This window comes from Chinchilla lanigera, unplaced genomic scaffold (assembly GCF_000276665.1).
Source record: "Chinchilla lanigera isolate Chin_1 unplaced genomic scaffold, ChiLan1.0 scaffold00017, whole genome shotgun sequence".
Taxonomy (NCBI): Eukaryota; Metazoa; Chordata; class Mammalia; order Rodentia; family Chinchillidae; genus Chinchilla; species Chinchilla lanigera.
In genome coordinates, this window is record NW_004955418.1 from 29,868,956 (window position 1) to 29,883,210 (window position 14,255).

The following is a 14,255-nucleotide window of genomic DNA, read 5'->3' on the forward strand; positions in this document are numbered from 1 at the left end:
CAGCTCTGTCAGGGAGTCAGCGATGAGTCTGAAAGAAATACTCAATCGCTGGGCCAGGGAGGTTGAGGCCTGGTTTCCTTTTGACAAGGGAGGAAAGGAGCAGAAAATGGCTGGGAAATAGAACATGCTGTGGAGTCTTCTTATTGCCATCCGTGGTGTTTTTCCCCTCGCGTGTACTAAAAGCCTTTGTGCACCTCAACATGCGGAGACAGAGATTTGAGGTGGGAAGAGGCCACTTCAGCTCCTTCAGAGCATGCGTTGAAGAGACCCTTTCACTCCACCAGAACTGTCCTCATGTCCTTGGAGAGCACAGACAGTATGTCTTAGTATTCAGTAACACAAGGACGCAGTCACACCTCCCAAGCTCTTCACGTCAGCCTTGAAATCAGCTGTCTACTAGGGCGGGTTGTTTGATTGCTTTCTTGTTAGGACAGAGCCTTACTGTGTAGTCCAGGCTGACCTCGAGCTCATTATGTAGCAACGGCTTGCACTGATCCTCCTGCCTCGGCCTCCTGAGCGCTGGGATTCTAGGCAAGAATCTTAATAACCACATTTCAATAGCTTTGCAGGATGGTTTGGTTTGTTTTCTCAGTGAATCCATATGATTACAAGAATCGTATTAATATAGCCATTTGTTTTACAAAGTTTTAGGCTTCTTCTAAATCAAAATTTAATTTTTAGAAGGACAAACAGGAATCCCGGGTGGGTCTTTTCAATATCACAGACAAGGTGAGTACATGGCTCAGCGGAAGCCCCAGAGCGCAGAGGTCTTGCTGTACATGGTGGGGCTCAGGAGAGGGAGCGTGGCCTCACAAGGCCAAGTGTGGTCCATCCAGAGCTACAGACACTGGGGCTTGGGCCCAGCCGCACCTGTTGAATCAGTCTGCTGTTAGCCAGGCCTCCATGCACGTGGAGGAAGCAGCCAGCAGCCTCCGAGACACAGAAGGAAGTCACCTGATACCATGCTGCACGGGGACTCCTCCAGAGCCCAGAGACCACCCACTCCAAGAAACACTTCTGAGGCTGAGGGCAGTGCTAATCTGGCCTGACGCGCACTAAGAGGAAATTCTTGTTAATGTAGCCCGGAGTGGCAATGGCATTGTGCTTCATGCACTGAGCGTATGCACCCCGTTTCCTAGACACGCATTCGGAAACTCGGAAGGGCAGTCTCCAGTTTCTGTCACTTCTGATAAAGTTCATGGTCATTGTTTTTTTCCCATCTATTGCCAAAAATATCCCAGCTCCCTCCCCCAGGGAGCATGGGAGCGCTACACTTCCCCTCCCTCAAGTCAGGCTGGGCAAATGCTTGGACTGATGAGAGGTGAGACAAGTCCTAGGATGCTGTGTGTGTTTACTGCATCTCTCCCAACTGCCTGGAGGGCATGGTTTTCAAACCTGCGCGTGCGCCAGCATCACCCTGAGAGCGAAGAAAGATGCTGGGGTCCCTCCCAGCTGTTTGTTTGGGTGGGAAGGGCTGAGAATTTGCATTTCTAGAGAGTTCCGGTGATGTTTCTGCTAGGGACCAAGAGAATGTATTTGGGGAGCCCTCTTTGTAAAAAGATCCCCTGTGGGCTACAGTCTCTGACTCATGGTTAGGTAAAGCTTGGATGAAAAATAAACATTTCCTTTGCCCTCCCTTCGGGGCGGTGTTTTGATGTTCATAACTGAAAGGGCATACACCACAAGCATAAAACTCTCACAACCCACAAATCTTCAAGAAAACAACACAGTTTTGGTGAGAAAGTGGCTTCTTTAGCTTTAGCTGGGATCCAGACACCCTAATCCTTTGCTGATTAGTGGCCAGAGCTGTTGGGAAGCCCTCAGGCATGTCCTAAGGTGCATACTCCTCGGTCCTCTTCCCAGAGGTGCCTATGAACGCTACTTCCAAGGAGAACTTCAAAGACATCCTAGGAAGGCAACTCTTCATCCCTTCCGCCCCCAGGGGCCCCTTTATGTGTTGTTCACTCACAGGACCTGGTTTACTACGGCCTCTTTGGGTATCAAGTAGGACTGGAGCCAAGAGAGGGTGAGGCTTGTCTGAAATAACATTTATCAGGGTTTCCCTAATATCAGAGACATAAACCTCTGGCCAACAGACAGCTGAAGAATTCAGGCAGCTCTGGAACAGCTCACACCCAGGAACCCTGAGTCAGGTCAAGATAAGGGGGTGTCATAAACCTACCCAGCAGCTCCACAGTCTCTGGGGGATGACGGGCTCTTCTTACCCTGAGGTCTCCTCCAGCGGAGGGGTCTTTCCTAGGGCTCTTCTTTCTGCTGGTCTACTTCCTTTGATTCTTTTGGTTTCTCTTACCGCCCCCCTTTATTCCCCATCCCCTCTATTTATGTCTCCAGATCAACTCGCTTGTCTTTTTCTCGACTACCTTTTCTCTGTATGTGCCTTTATCAAATAGATTTGGGGGAAATAATTCAGAAGAAAAGCATGTCCAAGGGTGCAAGGGTATTATCTCAACCTTGACTTTGTGCTGGTGTGTGAAAGCACCACCCCTTCCTTCTAAGGAAAGCCATCCTAAGACCTCTTGCTCTTTTCTGGTGCCTTCCAACTGGGCAAAACCTGCTGCTAAGTCCAAATGCAACTCCTTTGAGGGGAGGAAGGAGTTTGTGATCAGAGGCTCCGGAAATCCTGTGCCAAGTGGAAGAAGATGGGAGAACAGGACCAGCGTCCGCGGAAGAGAGGTGAGAGGCCAGGGCAGAGGGAACCGTGACATTTCCTGTGGAGCGCAGAACTGAATGTCCCCAACACGGAGGTTAGGAGAGGAAGGTAACACTCAACAACAGCCCTGGTGAACGTGAACAGCTCCCTGCAGTCCTGTACGAATTCCTCAGTCAGGGCTGAGGTGGAGGAAAAGGAGGCCGGGCTTGGTGGTGATGCCTGTAACCCCAGCACTCAGGAGGCTGCTTTAGCTTTCCAGGAGGAGCCCTGCTATCTTAACTCTCCATGATAGAGCCCTGTTATCTTAGCTTTCGAGGTAGTACCGTGTGTTTCCAAGGCTCACTGTGGACTTTTATCAACTGGCTCTGCAGAGCCAGTTTCCCCCCAGCTCTTCACTTTTGCTTTCTTGAATAAACTTTGCCAAGGCCTTTTTGCTCATTTCATGCGACTCTTTGTTCCGCACGAGAAGAACCTGGGCTCTGACTCCAGAAGGAGAAGCAAGCAACGCAGACCCAGTAACACAGTCAGGGGCCACTTTCAGAGCCAAGCACCGATCCGCTGTGTCCTGGAGAGAGACCTTGGGGTCCTGGGCCAGTGGTCCCTGTGGAGCTGCCTGGCTCGGGCATGGGCACAGAGTAGAGTTCGGGGTTCCCAGGGGGCTCAGCACTCCCTCTTTCTGGACCGTGCTTCCCCTGGCATGAAAAGGTGGGCGCGAGCTCTTTCCGAGAGAAGATGACCTGTGACAGTTTGGAAGGATTTAAAGCGTGTAAGCCAGGAGACAGGAGGCAGAAGAATTTGTAGGGGTTTAGCACACCACAAGCACTTCCTGAGAGCAGGTCCTAGTGGGCCAGAGGACGCAGGGCTTGAGAGGTCCCGGAAAACACTACTGAGGTGTGCAGGTACTGGGGTGTGGGTGGTGCTGAGGGAGAAACACAGTCACCCTGGGAGACCCAGTCATGGGGGTGTGGAATGAGCACCAGGGCGGCTCACAGCCCAGGTACCTGCTGGGACACTCCCTCCTGGGAGGCGCTCACGTCCCAAGGGAAGAAGCCCAGGGAAGCGGGGGCTCCCTCACCTGGCTGACTCCACAGAGGGGGCAGTTCCCACAGAGGCCCAGGCCCCCCAGACCTGCAGAGAGCTGGGGAGCAGAGGAGCCTGGCCCGGCCTGAGGCCGCTGCCACCCTCGGAGGAGCATGGTGACTGCCAGCATTTGGGGCCACAAGGGTGAAGCAGGCACACGGGTATGGTTTTTTGTTTAGTGTTGTGTGTGTAGTGTTTTTGTTTGTTTTGTTGTGTTTGAGAAAGGGTCTTGCTGTGTAATTCAGGCTGGCCTTGAACTCATTATGCAGCCCAGATTGGCCTCAAACCCATGGCCATTCTCCTGCTTCAGCCTCCCCAGGACACCACCACACCCAGCTTGTGTGTGTGTTTCCTATGTGTTTTTGTTTGGTGTGTTTGAGTGGCAGGCCTTTGTATGCATGTGTGTACGGTGATAGCTACGTGCATACATTTTCTACTGCTGCTTATGAAACACTGCATGTGGTCAAGTCAATGTGCCCACTTCCAAGGGGGTCTGGGTGTCATCCAACCTGGGGTGACCGTGACCTCGACAGCTGGGGGATCGCCTGTCTCTCCTCACGCCTCCTGTCTACAGTGTCATTATTCCCGTCCTCTCCCGTTTCCCCTCACACCCCTTCCATCTCTCCGTGCTGCCCTGGTTGTACGTGTGTGACATATATAGCTGTAGAATGTTTTATGTATACATGATCTAGATATATTACATTTTCTACTTTTCTTTCCTCTTCCTCTCTTATCTATTCCTCCTCTGCAGAAGCTGCCAAGACTAACCGGACACTGCAGCACCCTAACACCTCAATCAGGTCCCCTCAGCAAGGCTGTCTCATGGGTTTCTGAAACCATACCTGCTGGGCATTAAGTGGGCTCCTCCCGGTGTCTCCCTGTGTCCACCTAAGTCCCTTCCGTCTTCCTCCCTCACTGGCTTCCTCGGACCCTCACAAATCTCCACACTCTGCCCCTTTTCTTGTCCATGAAACTACCAGAAACCCTAATTTTCCCTCCTTTTCCCATTTCAGGGTGCAGGTGAGAGGCCTGTGTGGATGAATAGCTGTACGGGCGGGCTCCTTGTCCTTCGTGTTTCCAAGGTGTTTCGCTGACTGTCAGGCTCTCCCTCACTGGAGGCCGCTGCTGTGCTCCTCTCCCTTGGGGTCTGTCTGTGTCATAGTCTCCAGAGACTGCGCTGTCCCTCCCGGGACACCGTCCTTACTCCTTTCCCTCTGCCCACACTCGGGCCCTCTCACCCCCACACACCCTCTATGGGCATGAAGACAATAGTATCATCCAGAGCTATTTTCCCCTCCTCCTTCTGTCTGCTTTTATTTTTAATCTCCTGTTTTCCTCAGTTTTTCTGTTTATTTTTTAAAATCATATTTTCTTTTATCTTCTCGTATCTCCCAGCCCTTTCTCTAACATTACTAATCCATAGATTCCTGAGTTATTGAAAGAGTAAAAACTCACTAAACTAGCTCTAAAGCAGACACCACAAGGACTATCAGGACTGGTTCTCTGCATGCAGACATTATCAGTAAGTGTCCTCTCCTTGCATGCAGTGAAAGAGCCTCCCCACGACAGAGACAGAACTTTCTTCCCAACTGATCCACACCATTTTACACAAGGACACGGGAATCATGAAAAAACAAAGGAATAACGTGTCTCAAAATACTCATAAATTCCCAAAAGCTGATCTCACAACTTGACTGAAATGAAGTTTCAGTCAAAGAACTTGAAAACCAAATGGTTAAAATGTTCCAAGAGATCAAAGAAACAAACACATAGATGGTCAATGACCTCAAAAAGGATGCAACTAAGCAAATAAAGGATTTTTTTTTCAAATAAAGAATTTACTCAATAAGATATTCAATCACATTGAACATAGAAAGTAGATGATTGGATTAAAGCATACAATTCAGAATATGAATGAACACTTTAGTGAAACTAAAGGATTAGAGGTTATGAAAAAGAATCAAGCAAAATTCCTGGAAATGAGAAACGCAGTCAAAAGCCATGCTAGGAAAGCAATCAGGAAGCAGACTGTCAGGACTTGAGGGCAAGAATGATGTAGTGGATCAGTGATACTCAGCAACAGGAGCTCATAAGATGCTGCTCCAGAGCTCCCAGGTGACTCTAAAAGAACTAACTTAAGAGTTGCAGGATTCAAGGGAGGGTGGGGAAGAAAACCAGTTATAAAATATTACCAAGACCCAGGTGTGGTGGCACATGCCTGTAATCCCAGCACTCAGGAGGTTGAGGCAGGATGATCACTGTGAGTTCAAAATCAGCCTGGATTACACAGTGAACTCAAGGTCAGCGTGAACTGCATAGTGAGACCCTGTCTCAAAAAGACAAAAAGAAATAAATAAAATAAAATAAAATATTACCAAAAACCACAGCAGAAAACTTTCTAAATCAAGAGACTGAAATGGATATCAAGATAAATAGATCTAGAAAAGGTGCTTTCTATGACAAATTCCAGAAATTCAGAACAGAGAAAATACCAGAAGCTCTTAGAGAAAACCATTAAGAAACTTACAAAGGCAAGCCTATGAGAATAATGTAGACTCCGCAACACAAACCTCAAAAGCCAGTGGAGCTTAAAGTTTTCCATCTCTAAAGGTAAACAACTGCCAACTCAGAGTCCTGTACCCTGAGAAATTAACCTTCAAAATTGATAGAAAAATAAAAATATTACACAACAAACAGAATCTAAAGAAAAAATACATCTAACTGGAAGAGTAGCCAAATAAAAGGAAAATAGATAGGGATCAGCACTGAAAAAAATAATACAGTGACCAGAGTCAGTAAATACTGGTCAAAAATAACATCCAAAGTAAATGGCCTCAATTCTCCAATCAAAAGACATAAGTTGGCAGATTGGATCAAAAAGCAAAACCTATTTCTATGTTACATGCAAGAGGCATGATTCACCCACAGAAAAATGAAGGGATGGAGACCACTGTTCCATACAATCAGAGTCCAAAAGCAAACAAGAGTAGCTGTCCTATTTCAGACAAAGTGGACTCCAAGGCAAAACTAATCAGAAAAGAAAAAGGTCATGACACACTGATGAAGGGAAGAATTCAGTAGGAAGTGAGCATATATTCACCAAATGAAATCCAACTTCATAAAGCATACACCTCTTGGCATAAAAGGACAAAGACACCAATACAGTCATAGTGCGGACTTTAACACCCACTTTCATGAAGAGATGCAAGGTAGGAGACTAGGGCATGGCAGACTGGCTGAGGAAGAGGTGTGATCTGTCAGTTACAAGGTTCCAGGGTACAGAGGCAGCACAGGGCCTGGTGCCTGTGGAGCCAACCAGAGAACATGGTCTTCAGCTCTTCAAGCAAATACCCAAGTATGGGGCTAATAATATCCCCTAGTTATTGTGGGCTGATCAGGTCTGCAACCTCCTGAATGAGTGTACCGTGAAGGCTAAATAAAAAGAGGCAAATGGAATGATTTTAGGGCTCTAAAAGGATCAAAGCCCTCTCACATAATTCTTAATTCTTTCAGGACTAAAACCAAGACCTTCTCTTGGTTTATTTGGTTATCAGAAGAAGTGAGGGGAGTACTCAAGAAGGGCAGAACCATTTAAGGACTTCTCTAAGTAAGGTATGAAGTGAATCTACTGAAGAATGAGATGCCTGAGGCTATAGTCTTTATCTAGTGAAGATCTGATCCAGGTGTCCTTGGCTGTGATCTTGTCTTATCCTGTGAGGCTTTCTGGCTTCATCACCACTACAGATTTTAGTAGAGATTAGTGACTCACAGAGGTTCACTTACTATGAGTCTGCCATTTCCAGACAAGGAGCCTAGGCCTTGGACAGATTCACAAGTGAACATGAAAAGCCAATTGATTAAGTCCTGCTCAGGTCTGCTTTGTAGTGGTCTCCATCACCCAAGCAGTGTCTGATGGGTGGCCTCGAGCCAACACCAGCTCGTGGAGTAGGGGACCAAGAGCCTAGGCCTGTGCTCCCGGCTGCTCTGTTCTGCAGTTTGACAGCATTCATTCCACTGCTACAGTGCAGTCTTCGCCTGCTTTTACTTGGCCCGAACTCACCCTGCAGAGCACATTTCTTTTCCTACTTCTAGCAAATGTAAAACTCTGCTCCCTTTTGCACTTGTCTTGACCAGTTCTTTGTCCATGACAGAAAGAACCTAGAAACCTCCTCTGGAAGGAGACTCCAGCACACAGTAGCAGACAGGCCAACCAAGAAAACCCAAGAAATGTCAGAGCTGGGCCATACCATTGAGCAAATGGACTTACAGATACCTACAGTGTATTCTACCCAACAACAGCAGATTACATATTCTTTTCAGCAGCCCACAAAACTTTCTCTAAAATAGAGCATATTTTAGGCCATACAATATGTTTAGACAAATACAAAAATTTGAAACAATCTCTTATATTCTACCAAATCACAATGAGACAGGAGATTAGGGCATGGCAAAGCTGGCTGGAGAAGTAGGCATGACTTGTTAATCATAAGATCCCAGAACACAGATGCAGAACAGTTCCCAAAGCCCTGCACACAGACTTCTTGCAAGAATTTGAGCAGGTTTTCAATAGGATGGCCCAGACTTCATGCCAGCCTGTGGCGTGGGATCCCAGTACCGCCTCTCAGGAAGCGGAAGTTCTCAGAGGTTCCCTTGAAATTTGGACAGCATAAAAGGACACAGGCACCTTGAAGAGCTCACTATCTGACTTTCCTCATGGCAGCCCGCCCTGTGTCCCCTAGGGTGTACCTTTTCTCTTCTTTTCAGCCCAAGCTTGTTCTGCAGAGTCAGTTTCTCCCTCACTCTTCACTTTTACTTTCTTCAAATAAACTTTATCACCTTTCTTTTTTGCTCATTTCATTCAGTTCTTTGTTCAAGAGAAGAAGAACCTGGAATCCAACTCCAGAAGGAGAGGCAAGCAACCCACAACCCAGTAACATTTACTTGGAGAACCACTTTTAGAAGGAGACTACTCAGTAACAACTAGATGCATCTAAAAATCAGCAGCAAAAGGAACCACAGAAAGATACATTTCTGAATAATCAATAGGTTACAGAAGAAATGGGGGGATAAATTTAAAACTTCCTAGAATCAAATGATGATGGCAATACAATGTAACAAAACCTGTGGGATACAATGAAAGCAGTTCTAAGAGAAAAGATTTTTTTAAAGAGGTAAAAAAGAATTTATTAGGCAGAAATTTAAAAGTAGACATCCAAAAAAACTGAGTGCAGGCCCTCAAGAAAGAGATGTGCTACAGTTTGAAGATGGAAATATTTATGTGCTTTTGGTGACAGAAATCTGTGGAATTTATGAATTCAGAGGAAGTTTCCTCTAGGGTCATGGAAAAAGGATGGCTCACCCACAGACAGATAATGATTCATTTACAAGGAAAAGCCTAGTTAATGTGTGAAAAGAGGTGGTCTTTTCACAGGTGAAAAAGGCAACTTTTTGGTAAAAAAGGGAATTGGTCAGGCTTATTGTGTTTTAGGAGAAAAGAATGAAAAACTGTTCATTACAGAGCTGTAATTCATATGTTTCGCTGCTGGGCAGCTCTGATTTAATTTGATGAAATAAATTTGTTGATTATTGTAAAAATTTTTAATTGATATGAACAGTATTAATATTTCTATTTGGGCAGTAATCATTCAAATTCAAGAAATGAAATAGATTTGGTCCATTCAGCCGGGCATGGTGACGCACGCCTGTAATCCCAGCACTTGGGAAGCTGAGGCAAGAGGATCTTTGCGAGTTTGAGACCAGCCTGGGCTACAAAGTGAGCTCATGGCTGACCTGAACTGCACAGCGAGACCCTGTCTCAAAAAGACAAAAATAATAATAATAAATAAATAAAAGGTCATTTAATGACAGGCTGCCATCTAATCAATATGTCCTGACATTGAAAGATATCAAAGATACAGTAAGTACAGAACGCAAGTGGTAAAACACTGTTCCGTAGGCCAGACCGGGGTGTGTTTTGTGTCTGTACAGAACAAAAGACTGGAGAAGGAGAAGCTAAATGTGCCTTCTCTCCGGTGGGAAGGGCCGGACCCACAGGGCATTCGCAGTAGCTTCACTCCCTAGTTCTCCCACTTGATTCTGTGTGAAGTTTTTATGAGTATGTATTACTTCTGGAATCAGAATTCTTAATATTTTACTGATTTAAAAGGTTAGGCAGGGCGGGGAAGTGGGTAGCTAGTTCCGTGGTGGAATATGAAGGCCTGGATTCCATCTCTAGCACCATAAGAAAATGAAATAAAGGCTTAGCCATGTTCAAACACTTGCAAACTTTTTGCTCAGTTTTAGTCTTTCCAACCCAAGAAGGGAATGCAATTGCATTTTTGAATGGCTATGTGAAATGTCAATGTTTACATGCTTTTTCTGCTTTGTAGATGAAAGTATTTCTAAGTGGTAGATTTCCACAGACTACATCTTATCTTATTTCAAAATAAATATTTCTGGTTTTGTAAAATGAATTAATAAAATGAAAGAGTATTGGGCTTGGTAGCATACATCTACAATCCTAGCACTCTGGAAGACTGAGACAAGAGCACAAGTTTGAGTCCAGCCTGTGCAACTTAACAAGACCCATACAAAATATAAAAGGGCTGGAGTTACAGCTCAGCTCAAAGGGCCTGGGTTTAAATTCCCAATATTACACGGACATGCAAAAATGGATGGGTGGATAGATGGATGGATGGATGGATGGATGGATGGATGGATGGATGGATGGAAAGATGGGTGGCTCAGTGGGTGGATAGATGGATAGATGGATGGATGGATGGATGGATGGATGGATTGATGGATGGGTGGATGGATAGATGTATGTATGGATGGGTGGGTGGGTGGATGGATGGATAGATGGAAAGATGGATGGGTGGGTGGGTAGGTGGGTGGATGGATGAATGGAAAGATGGATAGGTGGGTGGATGGGTGGATATATGGATGGATGGAAAGATGGGTGGCTCAGTGGATGGATAGATGGGATAGATGAATGGATGGATGGATGGATTGATGGATGGATGGATGGATGGATGGATGGATGGATGAGTGGGTGGGTGGGTGGATGGATGGATGGATGGATGGATGAGTGGGTGGGTGGATGGATGGATGGATGGAAAGATGAATGGGTGGGTGGACAGATGGATGGATGGATGGATGGATGGATGGATGGGTAGATGGGTAGATGGATGGAAAGATGGATGGGTGGGTGGGTGGATGGATAGATAGATGGAAAGATGGATGGGTGGATGGGTAGGTGGGTGGATGGATGGGTGGGTGGATAGGTGGGTGGATGGATGAATGGAAAGATGGATGGGTGGGTGGATGGATGGGTGGTTAATTGGTACAAAGATGGGTGGGTGGGTGGATGAATGGAAAGATGGCTGGCTGGAAAGAAGGGTGGATGCATGGATGCATGTGTGGAAAGATGGATGGGTGGGTGGGTGGATGGATAGATTCATGGATGACTAGCTTAGAGAGATGAAGCAGACCTCTTTTCTTCCAAACCACACAGCTGCTCTTCCCTAAATCCTAGTTTTGGAAAGTTCCTCTTTGTCAGGGAGGAACCGGATGCTACCCCTCCCCCCTCCTCCCCAATGACATGTGACTCCATCCACTGGTTTCTTCACACTGTGTGGTGCCTGCCTACCCTGGGGAAGGAGAAACCACGGCCTGGCACTGACTTCCCTGGCACAGCAGGCCCTCCACTCGTCGCACCCCCAGAAACAGGTGGCTCTTCTCTCAGGTAACCCTCCCACCTGGACCTGCTCCGAGTTCCAGGGCTCTGGCCTTAAGTGTCCCCAGAAACACCATCCTGCAGGTCACTGCTCAGAGAGCCTGAGGGATCGGCTGCCAAGTCTGGCCACACTTCTGGGGCCCAGAGGAGCTGAATGAACCAGCCCTGCACACAGAGCCATCGTGGCACAGGCTGACCAAGAACTACTCCACACTGAGAGCCAGTGTGTCCATACTTGAGCTCACAAATCAGCAGGTATCTGCTGTCTAGACTGAAGGCGGCCACAGACCCTGGGTCACCAGGCTCTCCCCTGCCCCATCCAGCTCTGATCTGGGTCATGCGCCCCATGCAGTACATACTGTGCTGGGGAGACACACCCGCAACACCGGCTAGCGCTTCCAGAGTCACGAGAGCTGTGTGGACCTGGGGTGCTGGGGGCCCGTGCAGCCCGGACTGAGGGGCCTGAGCTTCGGCCCCCAGGCCTTCATCTCGCAGCCCAGGCTGCAGGGGTGGTGGCAGCACAGCACAAGCGGGAGCAGCTCGGCAGGCAGGTGCATGGGCAGGGCGCCGTGCAAGCTGGGCTAGAGCCAGGTGCAGGCGGAGGAGCTCAGGGCGGCTGTGTAAGGAGGAGGAGCAGGAAGGGGGAGAAGCCTGCACTAGAGATGGAAGCAGACCCCAGTCCGCTCCCCTCCTGTCCACAGCCCCCCACCTGTGACCATCACCTCCTCCTGTGTTCACCTGCGTACCTCACCAGACGCCCACCTGCGACACCCATCAGGCTTGCTGGGCTTACCGATCCCTAGTGCGGTGTTCTGGATGCTAAATATTTCTCAACCACACACATCCCTCTGTGGCCAGTGAGTCCCTGCTGCCTGGACCGAGGGCAGCGGGGGAGGCGAGCTCTGGGTGCTGGGTGTGCTGGCAGCCTTGGGCATTCCAAGGTGGTGTGGGGACGCGGAGCCCTGTCCTGGCATGACACTCCCCCTGTCAGGGCAGAGCTCAGCTTCTGCAGTGAGAACACGGGAGACCTGCACATCGGGATGGCAAACCCCACTGCCTCGCAGTCCGGGCGCATGCTCAGATGGCACCAGGCCACTCCTGGGACTACAGGTGTGCACCGCCACCGCTGGCTGCTGTCCATTTCACAGCTGTAAGTGTAGAGAAGAGCTCCCCTGGAGGCTCCGGCACCAGATCCTGACCTCCCAGCCCCTGTAGTAGTGCAGTCCCTGGACTCGGTCTGGGTTGCAGGATGACACAAAGCAACAGCACCTGCACTGATTAACAAGAGCAAAGCATGCGCTGGGCACAGGGGAACTCAGGCCCAGCCTTGTGTGGAGAGGTGACAGCAAAGAGCTCACTACCACCCGAGGCGACAGGACAGAAATGGGCGGGGCTCCCTGCTGCACCCCTCTGTCCCCCTGGAGAAACCCACCAGCCGCAGCCCTCTGTCATCCGTGCCTGCTGGTGGCGAGTGCATGGCCCAGCACTCGAGAAGCTAAGGCGGGTGAGTTCCAGGCCACCCTGGGCTGCATGGTGAGTTCAAGGACAAGCCTGAAATGCCTGGGGAGACAGTCTCAAAAAACAGAAAAACTAGCTATGAGTTTTGCCACTCTGTGGGTGTCTTTTGCCTCTGTGATTTCTTTTGTTGTACAAGAGCTTTTTAGTAAGGTGATATCTCATTTATTCTTTGTAGCGCTTCCCCATGTGATCTTGGCTTTGCCTACTCCTATGTCTTCAGGGTTTCTACCTACTTTCTCTTCCAGTAGATTTAGTGTTTTAATATTTAGTTCTTTGGACTGGGGATTTAGCTCAGCAGCAAAAGCACCTGCCTGGGAAGCGCAAGGCTGAGAGTTTGGTTCCCGGTACCGGAGATATTTAGTTGTTTGATCCATTTTGATTTTACTTTAGTGCATGGTTAGACATGGGTCTAGTTTTAGTCTTTGCCAGGTGGAAAGCCAGTTTTTCCAGCACCATTTATTAAACATGCTATCTTTCTTCCAGTGAATGTGTTTGGCCCCTTTGTCAGATAAGATGGCTGAGAATGTTCGCAGTTGCATCTGCATCTTCTAATCTGTTCCACTGATCCTCAGGTCTGCTTTTTTGCCAATACCATGCTGATTTTATCACAGGAGCTTTGTAGTATGATTTAAGTCAAGGATTGTGATGCCTCCTGCTTTGCCTTTGTTGCCCAGGATTGCTTTTGTTATCCTAGGTCTCTTCTGCTTCCAAATGAATCTTAGGAATGTTTTCTCTAGTTCTGTGGGGTATGCTAATGGTATTTTAATTGGGATCGCACTGAATCTGTGTAACAATTTTGGGAGTATGGCCATTTTAACTATGTTGGTTCTTCCTATCCATGAGGAAGAGATACCTTTCCATTTTTTGATAAACTACTTCATCTCTTTTTTCAGAGTACTATAATTTTCAGCATATAAATCTTTTACTTCATTAGATTTATTTTTAAGTATTTCATTTATTTGGATGCTATTGTAAAGGATGTGGTTTCCCTAATTTTTCTGAGTGAGTTGTCCCTCAGACAAAGGACTTGTATCTAGAACATATAAAAAATTGAAAAAACACACAGGCCTCTCAAATTCAAAGACCCAATGCAAAGATGGGCATCTGAGCCAGGCAGGGTAGCACACACCTGGAATCCCAGCACTCAGGAGGCTGAGGCAGGAGAATCATTGTGAGTGAGAGGCCAGCCTGGGCTACAGAGTGAGCTCAAGGCCAGCCTGAACTACAAAGAGAGACACAGTCTCAAAACCA